This window comes from Bactrocera oleae, chromosome 4 (genome assembly GCF_042242935.1).
Source record: "Bactrocera oleae isolate idBacOlea1 chromosome 4, idBacOlea1, whole genome shotgun sequence".
NCBI classification, from domain to species: Eukaryota; Metazoa; Arthropoda; class Insecta; order Diptera; family Tephritidae; genus Bactrocera; species Bactrocera oleae.
The window spans coordinates 28,120,171-28,132,118 of record NC_091538.1 but is presented as its reverse complement, the minus strand read 5'-3'; the positions used below and the strand labels follow the sequence as shown (position 1 = coordinate 28,132,118).

General features: G+C 33.5%; 1 long non-coding RNA gene across 1 annotated transcript; it reads left to right on the top strand.

The window, feature by feature from the left end:
- The first annotated feature begins 2,692 nt into the window (after nt 1-2,692).
- Nucleotides 2,693-10,848, top strand: LOC138857121 (uncharacterized). Its single transcript, XR_011396091.1, has 3 exons — nt 2,693-3,051; nt 10,542-10,658; nt 10,723-10,848. It is a non-coding gene; the product is annotated as an uncharacterized lncRNA (long non-coding RNA).
- Nucleotides 10,849-11,948: the final 1,100 nt, after the last annotated feature.

Here is an 11,948-nt window from a genome sequence, read left to right as displayed (position 1 = left end):
GTAAGGGTCTTTTGATCCAGATTATAGGAGTTTTGTAGGTATCACAACGAACCGGCGTTCAAGTGGGATCCTTTTTTTGGGATCGACCTCCTAACCTAACCTAACCTAACATGTTGTAACACAGTATAGTTTTGTTCACCAAACGGTTGTTTGCATCACCTAAAACTAATCGAGATAGATATAGATTTCTATATACAAATATTTCTTCTAATATTTGGTGATAATCAGTGGGCCCTACTGAAATATGTATATGCTGCGGCGGATTATGGTTTTCAAACCAAGTTCGCAAATTAAATTTCGAAACTATTGCGCAAGGTCACCCAAATGTTTCATCCGCCTTCTATTTAATGCAAAAATTTCCTTCAGAAGATGGAAATTACAAGTTTTCTGCTACTTGCAAAAATGCGATTGTTAAAAAGAACCTTCCAAAAATATATTTAGCTAACGGTCTAGACTTTCCTGAAATACCGGATTGTTTGAAAGATTTAACCCCAATTGAAGAACGTCTCATAATGCCTAGATTGCCTTTTATGACAATCCGTCCGTTAGGTCAGAGTTCTCTCAAAGGTGCAGTTGTTAATATACCAATTTCTGTTAACAATATTGTGTATAATAGTGACATCTCTACCAAGGTCCTTTTATGAAGCTCATGTGATACCAATTCACTTTACAAGGCGTTTGGAGTACAATAATGATTACATGATCGATACCATACGCCCCGCAAAGATTATGGAAGCTTTGCAATTCTTAGTGAATCGTGAGCATAATATACATATTAATGAGAACTGGATTTCAGAATTTAATAACCAAGAAGAAGTTCCGTTTATTGCATCTGCAGAGGATTCCCGATTGGTTCAATCTTTTCGTGCGGCACAAACTTCTCATGATAATCCCTCAGGTAATAACATTCCCATGGGTTTTTTACCTTGCGAGCTAGACCCAGGTGATCAAGAAACTCTTTTGGACAATATTCCTGTAGAAAACTTGGACTTTAACCATTTAGTTATAGCGCCAGGTGAAGGATAAAGACCAACTGACATAATTCAAGACAATAATTCAGAAGAGTTGCCATTCCAAAGTTGTTCTATGATTACAAAAAAAACAAAAATTAGATCTGCTACAAATTAAAAATAGTACATCAATTTACCTTAGAAAGTTTTCAGGCCGCAACCAAGTTACGGGCCAAAATCTATTAACCGAAAACTTTGTTCAAAACTTGATTCAATACGATGCTGGTTACAAGGTTTTGAAAGGCGTTAGATTCTCTCCTGGGAAGCTGAGAAGAAAAAGGCAATCGCTATGATTCGCCAATTTGGGCTTCCAACCTTCTTTATCCTTTTATCGACTGCAGAATCTCAGTGGGTTGAGTTTTTGGTCATCCTCTCTAAAACTGTTGATTCTACAACCAACAGTTTAACAACCCAAGATAGATATCGCTTAGTTCGCGGCATTTTTAGAGAGCATTTTGCCACAAATTTCTTCTGGAGAGTGGAGTTTCAACAGAGAGGTTCCCCGCATGTGTATGGCATGTATTGGCTTAATAATGCTCCCAGGATCAACCTTCAAGATCCTCAGACATTCCCTGATGTCATTAGTTTTATTGACAATTATATTTCTACAGATGGTTCGGTTAGCCACTTAGAAAATTATTTGTGTTCTCAAAAGCAAGGAAAAACATTAGTTCAGTGCTTGGTGTAGAATATTTAACTACACCTACCAGTACACAAATTGGTTGGGCATTTTCAAACATGGATCCTTCCCATGTTAATGCAATTACTTTTGAGACAGTACACAGCTATCATGACAGTATTTGTGTCTCTATTTCCAACTAAAGTTTTCAGACTTATTGCAATAGTTCTTCATTTTTTTTTTCAAATATATATTAAGAAATGGTATAGCAATTTTGACAGTAGTTTTTAAGACAATTTTAAGAAAAAAATGTAAATAATCTTATTAAGAAAATTTAAATTATATGTGTAATTTGTTATAATATAAGCTTTATTGTATAAATATATGATAGAAATCAAATAATATAAGGAGAAAAGAAATATATTTTGGATATATGTATAAGAATCTATATAAAAATTTATGTTTAATATTGTAAATATTATATACAAATTAATATAATAATATATTTATTATTTTTAAGCTAAACATGTATAATAATATCGATAAAATAGATAAACTCCTCCTCAATACAATTATAATTCATTCTATATAAAATAAATTATAAGCGTATACAACAAAACACAAGAACGATTGCTCTAATTATTAAAATATATATATAAGAAATCTCAAACGAGTATACCGTTTGACTATGCGAGAGTATAAAATGTTCGGTTGCATCCGAACTTAGCCCTTCCTTACCTTTTATACTCTCGCAACCTGTTGCTACAGAGTATAATAGTTTTGTTCACCTAACGGTTGTTTGTATCACCTAACACATCAATTGAAGAGACACCAGGGTAATTCAAAAATAATAATATTAAAGAGACAATTTTTTGAATGGCAAATAAAAATGTGAAATTTAATTAATAAAAATAAATGATTGAGTATTCGGAATCATAATACTAGTAACATTATTATTAAGTTATTGTATACCTTTTATCGCGGGCTTTGAGAACAGAGACTGAAGCAAGAAATTCCGTAACGAAAATAAACACGCGTCATGTTTGTATATCTGTCTACATGCAACATATGTATGTAAATATGTACACTTATTGATTCATGCGAAATGTATGTATGAGCATGCATATATTATATTATATATCGATTTTGCGAGCCATGGAAATATATATTTGTGAATGGTAAAATATTTTAAATCGACCAGAACTATGTTGCCATATTTGTCAATGACACTTTTCGCTTCCAGAAGTAACGTCAGAAAATTGTTCAATTTATGATATTTAGCTTTTGCCATCGTCGCGAAAAGAGGCTTGTAGGCAAACGCATGTTCGGGGAGTACGCGTAAAATATGTGTATAAAGTGTTTTAAATATGAATAAACATTTATTAATGAAGAATGTCATGGAAAAATAGTGAAAGAAAATGAGTGAGTACTCTATTACACAAATGTAGGCGAAATTCGATGATCAAACTCTTAATATCGTTCATTTTGTTAAAATTTTATGATATTTTAATAACCATAAAATGATTCTATTTGGCACAATTAATACAAAAATCGTATCTAAAATGTATCCTATTTAAGTAGCAAATCCCTTTTAATTTTTTTTTATAAGTTAACCGGTTCAGCATCTACCTTCTTAGTTTTCTTTTGTCTAAGAGTTAACGGATAATCTATATAGTTTTTTATTTAGATGTCTCAAATAGCCATAGAATTGGGACTATTTGGACTCGTCATGTTGTTTTATGGTTTTAGGCATGTTTCTGAAAGATATATTGAATATTGCGGCCCAGAGTTTATTTGAGACACTTCCAAACATAATCGAAAGGTGTGTTCAAAAACACAAATAACATTCAATGTTTTTGAATTTGAATTAATATCAAAGAAAAAAACACTGCAGAAAAAATAAATAAATAATTATAATATAATTGCATAAGTTGATAAAAAAAATGTTATGCAATAGCTTTACCGCGGCAGTCTCCGAGTGCCACACGTACTTTTTTATAAATAAAATTGTGAAGAACACGGATGGTAGAACAAAATCAAATTGACCATAAATTACCTCAATCAACTATACAGAAATTCGTAGTTGGCAGTATGTTTTAGTGACGAAGTTTTGTTAAATATCTACTATGTAAGGGCTGCCAGATTGTGTAAAGAGCAATTAAGGTATAAGTAAGAAGTTCTAAATTCTGATAATGAGTAGTAAAGCGTAAAGTTGTTTGAATTAGAAATAAAGCCATTAAATTGGGACTTTTATTTAACAATCCAGTGATCGAACTTAACCGTGTACAAGGTAGATTCCCCAAACGGGAATCCATTATTTGTAATATCAATGGTATTGAAAACAGGTAAGGAAGGCTTTAGTTCGGGTGTAACCGAACATTTTATACTCCTGCAACTTGCAAAGTTCAAAGTCGAAGAAATACATTTAATACAAACTTAAAAAATGTTGCGAAAGAATTCAACATTCATTGTTCGACGAAATTGTGAATGGATTGTAATCCATTTGTATAATGGTAATCAAATTTGTTATCTTATTAACTTATACTGAAGGTCATATACTCACTTAGCTTTATTTACATATTTTACTTCGTGTCAACGAAAATTATTTTCAAACCATCCTTAAATATAAGGTTTAGACCAAAGTCTAGACCAATTTCAATCATATTCAGCGGTAAACCACATAATTTAAAAAAAAAACTTGTCCACCCTGAATGGTCAGGTGAAAATTCGGGAATCATTAGAAAGACAAAAGCATGTGCCGAATGCATTAGTTCTGAAACTGCTGTATGCCTTAGCATACACATATTTTCAAGCAATTTTATAAATGTAGAACAGACACACTGAAAGACATGTTCGGCATATGGTTTGTTAGGAGGACGAAAATTATTATATGTAGCATGAAAGGGGGAGTAATTCGTAGACTAAATTCACATATTTTCGATACTCAATATTAAACGTTCAATTAATTTTGAATATAATTCTCTCTGAGTTTCACTAAGGTACCTTACATACCATCACCAACATATGTGGAGTAAAGTCAGCGGACAGATATTTCCAGTAAAAAGTTGCCAACAGGCCCCCAGGTTCGGTATCTGGAGGCTTGAAGAGTTATGGCCCGATTATGACAATTTTTAGACTTGAGATGGTATACCTCAAAAGCACTATTCGTTCAAAGTTTTATCCGAATATATTCATTGGTGCTTGATTTGTATACTGAAAGTGTAAGAATCATTTCGAATTTAAAATTAGGAAGAAGGCGTGTAATCCGATTTCGGCCTTTTTTTCGCACTGTAATATAGAAATGTCAGGATAATAAGAATAGGTCCGGAGATATGTGATTTCACATAAATGTGGGCAGTGCCACGCGGATTAAAAATTATGTGCTTTGACGCTGAATTAGAATGAAAATAGTATATACCTTGATCTAAACCTCACACCTTCTTATAATGAATTCCGATTCTCTGGTTGACGTTTTCCACACAAGCTTATAATATAAAATTTAGCCACTTTAGTCGAGTTAATATCACATTCATACCTATGTATATCTCAATTCAAGATGTTTTTTTAATATCATTTTCGCTGACGCAAACTAAAATAAAGCAATAAAACTTAGACTAAGTTTATGGCCTTTAATATAAGTCAAGAAGATACCAAGTTTGATTGTAATTTAATCACGATTTCATTTAATAATGGATGTTTAATTCTTTCTCAACTTTGCCACACCTGAAGGAATTTCCTGGCATTTGATTCTTGCGAATTACAAAAGTATAAAATTTTTGGTTCCGCCCTAGTACCCATTATCGGGTATATATTGACCCTAGCTCCAACATACTTTATGTAAAAAATTCAAACTTCCGTATAAACGTAAAATATTAGATATACAACAATTTAATGCCGAAAATGTGTGAAATCGATCCACGAATTTCCCCAGCATACATGTACTACTTATGGTATAATTTATTTCGTTAATTTTATAATTTAACAAGTAAGGAAGGGCTAAGTTCGGATGTAACCGAATATTTTATACTCTCGCAAAGTCAAATGGTATACTCGTTTGAGATTTCTTTGTGGATTGGCCGATATTTACGGTAAAAAGTCAACTATAGGTACTGGGGTCCACATATTCAGTACCTAGGGGCTTGAACACTTTTGGTTCGATTTAGAGAATTTTTGGTCACAAGGTGGCATACTTTAAACGTATTATTCACGCAAAGTTTTACGCCGATATAATCATTGTTGCTTGATTTGCATAGTGGAAAGTGAAAGAATAAAGTGGTATTTAAAATGGTGTCATATGGAAAATAGGCGTGGTTGTAATCCGATTTCGCCCATTTTCGCACTATGACATAGAAACATGAAAAGAACGTTACGCACCGAATTTGGTTGAAATCGGTTAAGCAGATCTCAAGATATGGGTTTTCACCTAAAAGTGGGCTGTGCCACGCCCACTGTCTAATTTTGAACGCGGTTCCTATAAAGTCATCTTATACCATCTCAGAGATAAAATTGAGATAATGTCTCTGGCGTGTTTAGTGCTTGATTTATCGCGCTTTTAGTAGTTTTTAACAGTACCGTTATATGGGGAGTGGGCGGAGTTGCCACCCGATTTCAACTATTTTCACACCGTCAATAGAAGTGCTAAAACATTTGCTTCTAGTGAATTTGGTTATTATATCATTAGCGGTTTAGGAGATATGCACATTAAACCTATTAGAGGCGGGACCACGCCCACTTTTTAAAAAAAAGTTTTAACTGCAGATGCCCCTCCCTAATGTGATCCTGTGTACCAAATAACAGTCTTGTATCTTATTGCGGAGCTTAGTTATGGCAAGTTATTTGTTTTGATTAATGGCGTTTTGTGGGCGTGGCAGTGGTCCGATTACGCCCATCTGCAATACCAACCGTCTCACGGTACCAAGAAACATGTCTACCAAGTTTCATAAAGATATCTCAATTTTTACTCAAGTTAGAGCTTGCACGGACGGACGGACGGACGGACAGACAGTCACCCGGATTTCAACTCGTCTCTTCATCCTGATCATTTATATATATATAACCCTATATCTAACTCGATTAGTTTTAGGTGATACAAACAACCGTTAGGTGAACAAAACTATTATACTCTGTAGCAACAGGTTGCGAGAGTATAATAATGAAATTTAATGGACAGTTTTTCTTAAAAATAATGTGGCTTAGCGCTGCATATGAATGAAATTGGTCTAGACCTTTGTTTAAACCTTATAACCCTAATATACCACATATTAAATCTAACCCCTTTTGTTCAGTTTATATCACATATACCATGTTTGAGTTAAATAGCTTCTTTTTGTTAAAGTTAACATTTCGCAGATAAAAAATAGTATTGACGCTAAATAAGTCTATGATCAATAACATAAGTTAATAAGATACCAAATAATAATCGAATAATAAATGTTGAATTCTTTCCAAAAAATTTATACTTTCGCAACATGTTGCAATCTTGGCCGTCTTAACAAGTTTGTAGTAAGCACAAAGCATTTCGTCGACTTGTAAGGGTCTTTTGATCCAGATTATAGGAGTTTTGTAGGTATCACAACGAACCGGCGTTCAAGTGGGATCCTTTTTTTGGGATCGACCTCCTAACCTAACCTAACCTAACATGTTGTAACAGAGTATAGTTTTGTTCACCAAACGGTTGTTTGCATCACCTAAAACTAATCGAGATAGATATAGATTTCTATATACAAATATTTCTTCTAATATTTGGTGATAATCAGTGGGCCCTACTGAAATATGTATATGCTGCGGCGGATTATGGTTTTCAAACCAAGTTCGCAAATTAAATTTCGAAACTATTGCGCAAGGTCACCCAAATGTTTCATCCGCCTTCTATTTAATGCAAAAATTTCCTTCAGAAGATGGAAATTACAAGTTTTCTGCTACTTGCAAAAATGCGATTGTTAAAAAGAACCTTCCAAAAATATGTTTAGCTAACGGTCTAGACTTTCCTGAAATACCGGATTGTTTGAAAGATTTAACCCCAATTGAAGAACGTCTCATAATGCCTAGATTGCCTTTTATGACAATCCGTCCGTTAGGTCAGAGTTCTCTCAAAGGTGCAGTTGTTAATATACCAATTTCTGTTAACAATATTGTGTATAATAGTGACATCTCTACCAAGGTCCTTTTATGAAGCTCATGTGATACCAATTCACTTTACAAGGCGTTTGGACTACAATAATGATTACATGATCGATACCATACGCCCCGCAAAGATTATGGAAGACTGCAGAATCTCAGTGGGTTGAGTTTTTGGTCATCCTCTCTAAAACTGTTGATTCTACAACCGACAGTTTAACAACCCAAGATAGATATCGCTTAGTTCGCGGCATTTTTAGAGAGCATTTTGCCACAAATTTCTTCTGGAGAGTGGAGTTTCAACAGAGAGGTTCCCCGCATGTGTATGGCATGTATTGGCTTAATAAGCTCCCAGGATCAACCTTCAAGATCCTCAGACATTCCCTGATGTCATTAGTTTTATTGACAATTATATTTCTACAGATGGTTCGGTTAGCCACTTAGAAAATTATTTGTGTTCTCAAAAGCAAGGAAAAACATTAGTTCAGTGCTTGGTGTAGAATATTTAACTACACCTACCAGTACACAAATTGGTTGGGCATTTTCAAACATGGATCCTTCCCATGTTAATGCAATTACTTTTGAGACAGTACACAGCTATCATGACAGTATTTGTGTCTCTATTTCCAACTAAAGTTTTCAGACTTATTGCAATAGTTCTTCATTTTTTTTTTCAAATATATATTAAGAAATGGTATAGCAATTTTGACAGTAGTTTTTAAGACAATTTTAAGAAAAAAATGTAAATAATCTTATTAAGAAAATTTAAATTATATGTGTAATTTGTTACAATATAAGCTTTATTGTATAAATATATGATAGAAATCAAATAATATAAGGAGAAAAGAAATATATTTTGGATATATGTATAAGAATCTATATAAAAATTTATGTTTAATATTGTAAATATTATATACAAATTAATATAATAATATATTTATTATTTTTAAGCTAAACATGTATAATAATATCGATAAAATAGATAAACTCCTCCTCAATACAATTATAATTCATTCTATATAAAATAAATTATAAGCGTATACAACAAAACACAAGAACGATTGCTCTAATTATTAAAATATATATATAAGAAATCTCAAACGAGTATACCGTTTGACTATGCGAGAGTATAAAATGTTCGGTTGCATCCGAACTTAGCCCTTCCTTACCTTTTATACTCTCGCAACCTGTTGCTACAGAGTATAATAGTTTTGTTCACCTAACGGTTGTTTGTATCACCTAAAACTAGTCGAGGTAGATATAGAGTTATATATATATAAATAATCAGGATGAAGAGACGAGTTGAAATCCGGGTGACTGTCTGTCCGTCTGTCCGCCTGTGAAAGCTGTAACTTGAGTAAAAATTGAGATAACTTTATGAAACTTGGTACACATGTTTCTTGATACCGTAAAATGGTTGGTATTGCAGATGGGCGTAATCGGACCACTGCCACGCCCACAAAACGCCATTAATCAGAACCAGTAAATTGCCATAACTAAGCTCCACAACAAGATACAAGACTCTTATTTGGTATACAGGATCACATTAGGGAGGGGTATCTGCAGTTTAAATTGGGCCATAATAAAAAAAATTCACTGGAAACAAATGTTTTTAGCATCTCTATTGCCGGTGTGAAAATGGGTGAAATCGGGTGACAACCCCGCCCACTCCCCATATAACGGTACTGTTAAAAACTACTAAAAGCGCGATAAATCAAGCACTAAACAAGGCAGAAACTTTAATTTTTATCTCTGGGATGGTATGAGATGACTTTATAGGAACCACGTTCAAAATTAGTCAGTGGGCGTGACACCGCCCACTTTTAGGTGAAAACCTATATCTTGGGATCGGCTTAACCGATTTCAACCAAATTCGGTACATAATACACAAAGAAATCTAAAACGAGTATACCATTTGACGTTGCGAGAGTATAAAATGTTCGGTAAAATCCGAACTTAGCCCTTCCCTACTTGTTTCTGGATGAAATGGCAGCTCTTGAATCTCTTGAGGTTGCCCTTCGTCCCAAATGCGGCAAGTTTATTTGTTTACGTACCCACTGAGCCAGAAATGGGCCTCGTCGCTGAACGAAATTTGGTTCGAACACGTCGGATCTGTTGGAACTTTTCAAGAGCCTATAGAGTGAAGCGATATCACTTGGGAAGGTTGAGCCGCTTCAGTTCCTGCATAAGCTTTATTTCGTAGGCTTTTTGAATTTCTGAATAATTTAATGTTAATAGCTGTTAGTTACTCTTAAAAAGAGCAAATTAACGAAAAACTAAAGAAACGGAAAACTAGCTAGGAAACATATAGATGTTGTTATTAATAATCACATCATAACAACCATTGACTTAATAAATTAATTTTAATTTTCGTAATGCAAAACTATTACCATGAAGTGAACAAAATCGAAGCAAATCCGTCTAATTATATATGTGTTTCAAAATAAATTCTTCAGACTAGTATAAGTAGCTACTTTCTGCTGGTAGAAATTTCACTTAGAAAAACTAGCAGCTCTGCATGTTTCTTATGAACGTAAGTTGTAGTTTTTTGGGTTAAGGAACGATTTTTGAGCAGAAACGTAGATAGCTATACATTTTCAAAGTAATATTTGGAAGAATCATAACACAGTTTGTTTGAGCATCTGGTATAGTTTGTGCGAATCGCTGAAGAGTAATGCTTGGCAAATCGGAGACAGCTATTATCAAACGTTATTACAGTAGATAGAAGTGTACAAATCAGGAGCTGGAAGACTTGCTAAAATTTTGTGTTTTTGTGTGGTTTTTTATTGAAACAGAGATTGAACAATTGAAGTGGCACATAATCTCCCGATTTAAGCGCAACTACTCTGTGGATTATTGTGGACAAAAAATTCCATATGAGGCGCGGGTAAACATAAACACTTTCTGGCGAAGTATGCAGCAAGAGTGGGGGAAAATTCCGATAATCGTTTAATTTAACAATTCGTTCAATTCCAGGAAGCCCGTTTAATTGGACAACTTAATCAATTTAAAAAAAAATCATATGTGCGTAATGATATTTAAATAATATCTTCAACTTTAAACGGAAACAAAGAACAAAAACAAGAGAATGCACTTATATATTTAGAGATCATTGTTATTAAATAAATAAACTTAAGGAACAAACAAATTCATATTATTGTATATATGCAGCATTTGCCTTCACTTTTTAGAGATCGATGCTTACATTTTTGAAATGGTAATTAAAAAAATCTGTAAGGTTTTTTTTGTATATCGTTCAATCTTGAAGAAATAATATGCGATTCTATATTCCCTAATTCACGCAAAAACTTATTTTCTGAATAAAAATATGTTTGAAGTTGGTTTTCTTGTGTGTATTAAAACTTGGAGAACTGACGGAGGCTTTAGAAGATCATCTTCTTTCTTTTGCTCTTCAACATCAGCACCATCCAATGACCGGAACTCAAAATCGGACCGTAACTATTGAAGTCCTCAGATACCGGCCAGGTGGACCCTGGAGCTTATGGTTGACTTTAAACCGAAAATATCGGTCAATGTGTGAGATATTTAATTGAAATTATGGAGAATCCTTTCTGTCTGTATGTCAAAAATGGAATGAATCACGTCAATATTTCCCTTAACCTAATTGAAAGATTTTCGAACTTCCGACTGACTTTATATCTCATATATCGGTCAAAAATTGAGTTATATAATATTAATTAAATGAGTGTTTTTTTCTCCCAACGGTGCATCTCTGTGCAAAAATGGGTAAACTCGGATGAAAACTTGCCCTAGCCCTAATTTAACAAATATCAGGATTTTCAATCATCCGATTGGTTTTACTCCTTATCTATTGTTGATGCTATGTGAGGTACCTTAATGAAACTTAAAGAGCATCTATTTCCTTTAATAATATGTAGTAATGCCAAAAATAGATAAAATCCGGTCAAAGCTAACACCTATCTCCCATATACATAATAAAATATTTTCAAACATCTGGTTGGCCTTATAGATAGTAGTCTATTCTTTACAGAATTCTTTCGATAAAAACAAGGTTACCGACACCATATCCCCCCTTTTGCTTTCATTGCACCTCATGCCAGACAATGCAGCCTCCACCATGCTTGACAATATTATTTAAATTTTTATTTTTCATTGCTTAGACAATACAAAACCAACGACCAACAGACCTATATAAATTAAATTTGGACTCATGTTCAAAA